Below are 8446 nucleotides of genomic sequence, written 5' to 3'. Positions count from 1 at the left end.
TCCAGATGCACTTGTCAATGTTAGAGAATCTAGATGCACTTGTCGATGTTGAATGACCCAAATGCACTCATCGGTGTTGGATGGCCTAATGCAATCGTCGATGCCGTATGACTAAGATGCATTCGTTGATGCCGGATGGACCATATTCATTCGTCAATGTTGGATGTCCTAAATGCATTAGTCAATGTTAGATGACCTAAATTTATTCGTCAATGTCAAAGATGACCCAAATACATTAGTCAATGCAAGATGACCCAAATGCATTAGTCAATGCAAGATGACCCAGATACATTACTCACTTTTAGAGATGACACAATTACATTAGTCAATGGTAGATGGTCGAGATGAATTAGTTAATTCCTAAGCATTACTCAATTCTAGATATGGCTCATATGAATTACTTAATGAAAGAGATAACACACATGCATTAGTCAATGATTGATGACCTAAATGCATTTGTCAATACCTGATGACCAAAATTCATCAGTCAATGTTGGATGACCCAGATTTATTCTTCAATGCTAGAGATGACCCAAAGTATTAGTCTATGTCAAAGGTAGCTCAAATGTATTAGTCAATACCAAATGGTCTTGATGCATTAGTCAATGCAAGATTGTTCAGATACATTACTTAATGCCAAAGATGACCCAATTGTATCGGTCAAATGTTAAATGACCCATATGCATTATTCAATGCCAAATATATTATGTCAGCTATGACTCAAATGTATTATTTAATGCTAAAGATGACCCAAATGAAGTAGTCATTGCTCATATGAATTACTCAATGCCAAATATGTCCCAAACATATTACTTAATTTCAAAGATGACCTATATGTATTTGTCAATGTTGGATGATCCAAATTTATTTATCAATGTATGAAATAACCCAAATGCATTAATAAATGCTAGAGGTATAATAGATGTTCTATTGTCTCTCCCTCTTCTAGATTTAAAGTTGTCTTTAAGACAACTTAACATTTTCTTTGTTAATTCAAATATCCAATTCTAATCAATAAATCTCCACCTTGACTTGATTACTCCAAGATGTTCCATATATATTAGTCTCCTCTTCTGAAACTTCGATGATGATATTATCTATAAGATACAACAAAACTATTGAATATTCCTTCTCCTCCAAAATGACTATCTTAGCAGTTGTTCTTGCTTCTATCAAAACTTCAATGACCCCCATAAGATCCATTTTTTAGTAGAGCTCATATATTGATATGTCATACTACTCCTCAAGAATGACCATCTCAACGATTATTTCTACTCTTGTCGATAACTTTAGCGACCCATAAACCTTTTTTTATTTCAGTAGAACCCCCATTTTGATCTGTCATACTACTCTTCGAGAATGACCATCTCAACAATTATTTATGCTCTTATTTACAATTTCAACGACCTAATAAGCCTTGATATTTCAGTAGAGCCTGCATCTTGATCTATCATACTACTATGTTTTCTCCCCGTGAAGTTGTCGATTTAATTTCTTACTGATGTCATCTCAATTGAATGAACAAACAATTAAAATAACTTGGTTCATACAAATTTGTTGTATTAGAAATAAAAGGACATTGATTTTAACTTGGTTCACCAATTTAAAACTTGGCTACGTCCACTAGAAGTGATAATATTATTGAGGAGATCAGAACAAAGATTACATCATGATAAACTAGAGTTATGACATGAATTTATATATAATACTCAGTCCCCTGAAACCCTAATAGATACATTACTAGGACTCGAAGCAATGCTCTCAAGACAAATATCTCAACTTTTTAAAGTGTCTGACTACACTTTTAAATAAGCCTTAGTTAGGTCAATACCAATATATTAGCAAAGAGTCTCCAAAATATTGTCACAATATTTTCCTAGTTATATTATAATAACAAAAGATCAAATTTTCTTTTATGTTAATCTTATTTCCTTAAATCCATATTTTACAATATATAATTTTCTTTTGTTCAATATTCTCTTTTTTACTCCCCACTAGTTCAAGATAAGTTAACAACCTTAGTAACATCTTAAATTATTGATATTTTATTAAATTTCTCTTGTCTCTCATTCTTTCTTCTTTTGTGACAAGCTTACGATTGGTTTGTACTCGTTCCACTTGAATTTGATTGTTTATGACATGTCCATGAATAATCATAGAGATATGTCTAAGAGACCAATAACACAACCAGGTGAGCACAAAGTTATGTCATTGCTCCAATAAACATGTCATGCACATGTCTAGAAGTTGAGAAAGTGCCATAAGTTACTTTAGCAATTTATAGCTAATTATGATTATAAAAAATGTTGGCTTTTGCTCTATACCAATTCAACTCTTAACTCTTCTCAAATGCAGTGAGAATAAGAATGAAAGGCTCCATAAAATGGAATTTAAGAGAAAGTTTAAAGAATGATGCTAAATTTGTTTTTTAAAAATAAGTTGCTACATTTTCTTAACCTTTATTTAGACAACAAGTTTTTCTTTAATTGGATCCAATTGAACCCACGTGTATTGTCAAAATAAATATATGTAAAACAAATATAATGTTATAATATTGTTTACTTAGATTAATTAAGTAATCTCTAACAAATAAATAAATTTTTTTATAAAGATAAACAACAATTTGACATAATTTTTATCCCTAATTAGGGAATTAATTCAACTATTAGTCTAAGCACCAAGTGTTTAGCTGTGTGAAACTAGACATCAAGAATGCTATGATCATGTTGTGGATTTTCTTTTGGATGTTATGTTACGTTTGGGTATGGGTATGAGCAGGGTATGGGTATGAGGATGGGGAAGAGATTGTTGGAATACCAGAATATGAAGTATCCCTTAATGTAAAACAACAATAACATCAAACAATTGTGGAAACGAAAGAAACAACTAAAGAACACAAACACAATATTTATAATAGTTCGACCAAAATAGGCCTACGTCCACTTTCAAAGAACACAAAAGACTCTTAACTTTTTTTGGGAAAAGACTCTTAACTTTATTATCAAGAATTTTAGAGGAGTATTAAAATAATTATCTCACAATGAAAGCTCACACATAACTCACAAGGAAGCGATGCTCTCAAGGCAAAGACATGTCTTTCTAAGGTGTCCGATTGCACCTTTAAAAAAACATCAATTAAGTCAATATCAATAATTTATTCAAAAATCTCAACGAGTTTCCAAAGTATTCTTACCATATTTTTGTATTTCCATATTAAAAGATTTAATAACCTTGTGTGATAATCTTATATCCTAATATCAAGATTACACAATAAAAGATATAGTTTCCTTCTATTGAATATACATCCTTGTATCAAGATTGTGTATCATGAATATACCATATTTGTAATATTTTAAATTCATTATCAACACTCCACCTTAATTTACAAGCTATCTCCCTATTGTATTCTATTATTTGTTTTGTCAACAAGAAAAGTCTTATTAACTCCCAAATCTAGGAACTACTAGCATGTTACATTGTCATAATCTTGATAACAACTCTCTTTGCTTGATTATGTTTCTCTCGATATACAACTCCACATCGAACTTTAGCGTGGAAAACATCTTCGATAAGATTAAAAATCACGGACCCTTAGGCTGCTTAAATTATCCAATATATTATATATAATGAGTTACACAATATTTTATAAATTAAGATTTACAATCTAACCGATTAAATAAACCTTCAAAAATATCATCATCATCAAATATGGTACATACATATAAAATGTATCTTCACTAATGGTGTAAATACTTAAACCTTTGTATATAGGAAGAGAAAAGAAAGTAGTTGAAGAAAAATGTTTTTTCCTTCCTAATACATGTCTTCGTCTTGATTCATATCCCACTCTTTGTCTTGTTCTTGTCTCTGGAATTTAAAATCTCATAGATTTAATAAATCCTCAAAAACAACGTCATCATTAAAGAGGTACATACATATGGAATACATTTTAAAAAATTGTAGAAATACTTAATCATAAGTATATAGGGAGTGAAGAGAAAGTAATTGAAGAAACATAGATATTAATCCTAACACCTGCCTTCGTCCTGATTCTCCTCCCTCTCTCTATTTTTTTCATTTTGAAAATTAGATATCTATTGAAAACTGAGAACACTAAAAACAAACTTTTATCGCCTACTTCCTTAAAATAATATACTAATCGAAAGTACAGAAGATCCAAGACAAACTTAGATTGTCTAAATAATTATTTATCTAGCGATATCTCTTTACCCAAGCTCAAGATCTAGCAAAATATTTGCCCCCCATTTTGCCTTGAACTTTGCACACTCAACTAACTTAAACCGCATACTTCTCTTTGAATAAATTAAATTATAATTTACTAGTTTTTGAATAATGTCAAAACAACTAGCAATTCAAGAATATTCTTTTAAGATTCACAAATTGTTTTCAATTGTTTTCACCATGATTCATAGTTTCTTCGAAAAACAAAATTGTGAATGTCCTTCCATTTGAATTGATCGAGCCTCTCATCCAGTCTATTTTTTTATGACTAGGAATCACATACAAGGTCTCATTCATCTTCTCTCATTATATAATAATTCAATGATCTCATCGTTTTTGAATTGACTGAGCCTCTCCTCTTGCCCATTTTTCATGACTTGGAATCTTATTTAAGGTATCAATCCTCTTCTAAATAAAATGATAAATCAATCATCTCATTAATCCTAACTATGATCAATAATAGATGGACAATTAATATAGAACAAAAGAAGTACCAAAATCACCATCTTTGAAATGATCGAGCCTCTCATCTAGCCCATTTTTCATGAGTAAGAATCTCACTCAAGATCGAATTCATTTTTTCACATTGATAGATAATGCAATGATTTCTTCTTGATTTGTTTGAGAGTTACATCATGATGTCTCTACCTAAACTTATAAGTGTCTTCCATTAGTCTTCCTTTTCTTTGTCTTTCATTCATATTTCATTTTAACTAGCAATATGTCAATCTTTAATCACAAACTTAATGCAATCTTGTAATTTAGCACGAAGGATTGCCTTATCAACATGTCGACAATATTATCATTAGTAAATGCCTTTTTCATAAGATTTGTTGTGTGCCATTATTTTCTTCATCCATGGCCAAAGGATACCTCTTCATTAATTTCACTCTCCTCCCCAACATTATAAGAATTCTCAATGGTCCCATGACAATTCTACATTAGTAGTGTGCCTTTTTGATGACATATCTCCACCTAGAGTTTGATTCCTCTTGAATCACTACTCGTGACTTTATTGTTTGTCCTCCAACTTTGTCAAACTTCACATCTCGACTTAACATAACATTATCTCCACCTTTTTAGCCAGACTCTATACCTTCTGACATTCTCTAAATATTCAATGAAGAAAATTTTCTTTGCACTTGGTTCCAACTTCCATTGCATTACCATGAGTTAAAGTTCTTGCACCAAATCTCCTTTCTAACCGAATTTTTGAAAGTCGTTGAGGTAAAGCCTTAGATGTGAAAATATTGATGTATATTGAGTAACCTCGGATATAATAATTAAAAATACTTGTTAATTACCTTGTAGAGAATACACATTATTTTTATTTACTCCTTTCATAACAACTAATGTACCTTGTTCACCAATAATGGTCCATTTCTTGCCTTCCAAACATAATTTATTTTATTCTTCTTCTTTAGTTATAGGCATTTTTTTCTGAAGTGTTCTTCCTCCTAACATCGAAAGCACTTCACCTTTTTTTAGTCTTCAACATAAACTTAAAACTCTTACTGCTCTTCCTTCTTTCTCATGATGTTGTTAACCTCTTGCAAATATGCGTTTTTCATTATCTTCTTGTCTACAATCTGCTCTTTTGGTTTGTTCCTTGAACATCAAGTAACTCATACTTCTTACACCCAAACATGTCTGTCATTCATACCAACATGAACTACAATTTGAAAATCCTTTTGAAACCTCCCTAGAACTTGTCAAGAACCCTCCAAGGTTCTTCCAAGCTCTTAAACTTTCACTCCCCTCGAACAATCTCGCTATAATACCACTTGTTGGGATACCAAAAGATGAAGTATCCTTTAATGCAAAAACAAGAATAACACTGAACAATTGCAGAAACAAAAGAAAATAACTAAAGAACGTATACACAAGATTTATAGTGGTTCGACCAAAACAGGTTTACGTCCACTTTTAAAGCACAAAAGACTCAACTTTAATATCAAGAATGTTATAGGAGTATTAAAATGAATATCTCACAATGAAAGCTCACACACAACTCACAATAAAGCGATGCTCTCAAGGCAAAGATTTGTCATTCTAGGTATCCGACTACACTTTTAAATAAGCCTCAATTAGGTCAAAATTAATATGTTGTTCAAAACTCTTAAAGAGTTTCCAAAATATGTTTACCATATTTTCTATTGTATTTCTATAACAAAAGATCTAATTTCTTTTTGTGATAATCTTATTTCTTAATATCACAATTATACACTAAAAGATATACTTTCCTTTTGTTGAATATACACTTTTATTGTACCAAGATTGTGTACCATTAATATACCATATTTGTAATATTGTAAATTCATTCTCAATATTCCACCTTGATTTACAAGTTATCTCCCTCTCGTCTTCCATTATTTGCTTTTCAACAATCAAAGTCTTCATAACTCCAAAATCTAGGAACTACCAGCATATCAGCACCATTGTCACATTCTAGATAACAACTTCTCTTTACATGATTATGCTTATTTCGATGTACAACCCCACATAAAACTTTAGCATGGAAAACCTCTTTGACAAGAGTAAAAACCATGAGACCCTTAGGCTGCTTAAATCATCCATTATGTCACACATAATGGGTTACACAATGTTTTGAAAATTAAGATTTACAATCTAACAAAATACATAAACCTTCAAAAATATCATAATTATCATCAAAGATGGTATATACATATAAAATGTATCTTCATTAATGGTGTAAATACCTAAACCTAAGTATATAGAAATAAAAGACAAAGTAGTTGAAGAAAAATGGGTTTTCATTTCTAATACTTGTCTTCGTCTTGATTCGTCTCCCTCTATTTGTCTTGTTTTTGTCTCTGAAATTTACATCTCACAGATTATATAGATCCTCAAGAACAACGTCATCATTAAAGATGGACATACATATGGAATGCATCTTTACAAATTGTGAAAATACCAAATCATAAGTATGTAGAGAGTGAAGAGAAAGTAGTTGAAGAAACATATATTTTCTTCCTAACACCTGCATTCATCTTGATTCACCTCCCTCTCTCTATCTTGTTCATTTTCAAAATTAAATATCTATTTAAAACACAAGACACCAAAAACGAACTTCTATCGCCTACTTCCTCAAAATAAGATACTAATCGAAAACAAGAAGACCCAAGACAAACTTACATTGTCTAAATAATTAGGTATCTAGCGACATCTATTTACTCAAGCTCAAGATCTAGCAAAACATTTTCCACCCATTTTGCCTTGAACTTTGTACACTCGACCAACTTGAACCGCATACTTCTCCTTAAATAAATTAACTTTTAACATACTAGTTTTTGAATAATGTGAAAACAACTAGCAATTCAAGAATATTCTTTTAAGATTCACTAATTGTTTTCAATTCTTTTCACCATGCTTCATAGTTTCTTAAAAAAACAAAATTGCGAATGTCCTTCCATTTGAATGGAATGAACCTCTCATCCAATCACTTATTCATGACTAGTAATAACATACAATGTGTCAGTCATCTTCTCTCATTATATGACAATTCAATGATCTTATTCGTTTTCGAATTGACCGAGCCTCTCATCTAGCTCATTTTTCATGACTTGGAATCTCGACTTAACATAACATTATCTCCACCATTTACTAGCCACACTCTATATACCTTTTAACATTCTCTAAAAATTCAATATAGAAAGTTTTATTTGCAATTGGTTCTAGCTTCCCTTACATTACCGTGAGTTAAAGTTCTTGCATCCAAATTCCTTTCTAACCCAATTTTTGTAAGTCTTAGAGGTCAAGCCTTAGACGTCAAAACATTGATGTATATTGAGTAACCTCGGAGATAATAACTAAAAATACTTGTGAGTTACCTTGTAGAGAATACACATTTTTTTTATTTACTCCTATAATAATATCGAAAGCACTTCACCTATTTTTAGTCTTCAACATATACTTAAAACTCTTACTACTCTACCTTCTTTTTCATGATGTTGTGTCAACCTCTTGCAAATATGCGTTCTCCACTATCTTCTTATCTACAATTTGCCCACTTGATTTGTTCCTTGAACATCAAGTAATCCGTACTTCTTCCACCTAAACCTAACTGTCATTCATACCAACTTGAACTACAATTTGGACATCTTTTTGAAACCTCCCTAGAACTTGTCAAGAATCCTCTAAGGATCTTCCAAGCTCTTTTAAACTTTCTCTCCTCTCAAACAAT

The sequence above is a fragment of the Impatiens glandulifera genome, chromosome 6, assembly GCF_907164915.1.
Source record: "Impatiens glandulifera chromosome 6, dImpGla2.1, whole genome shotgun sequence".
NCBI classification, from domain to species: Eukaryota; Viridiplantae; Streptophyta; class Magnoliopsida; order Ericales; family Balsaminaceae; genus Impatiens; species Impatiens glandulifera.
Note: the sequence above shows the minus strand (reverse complement) of the source record.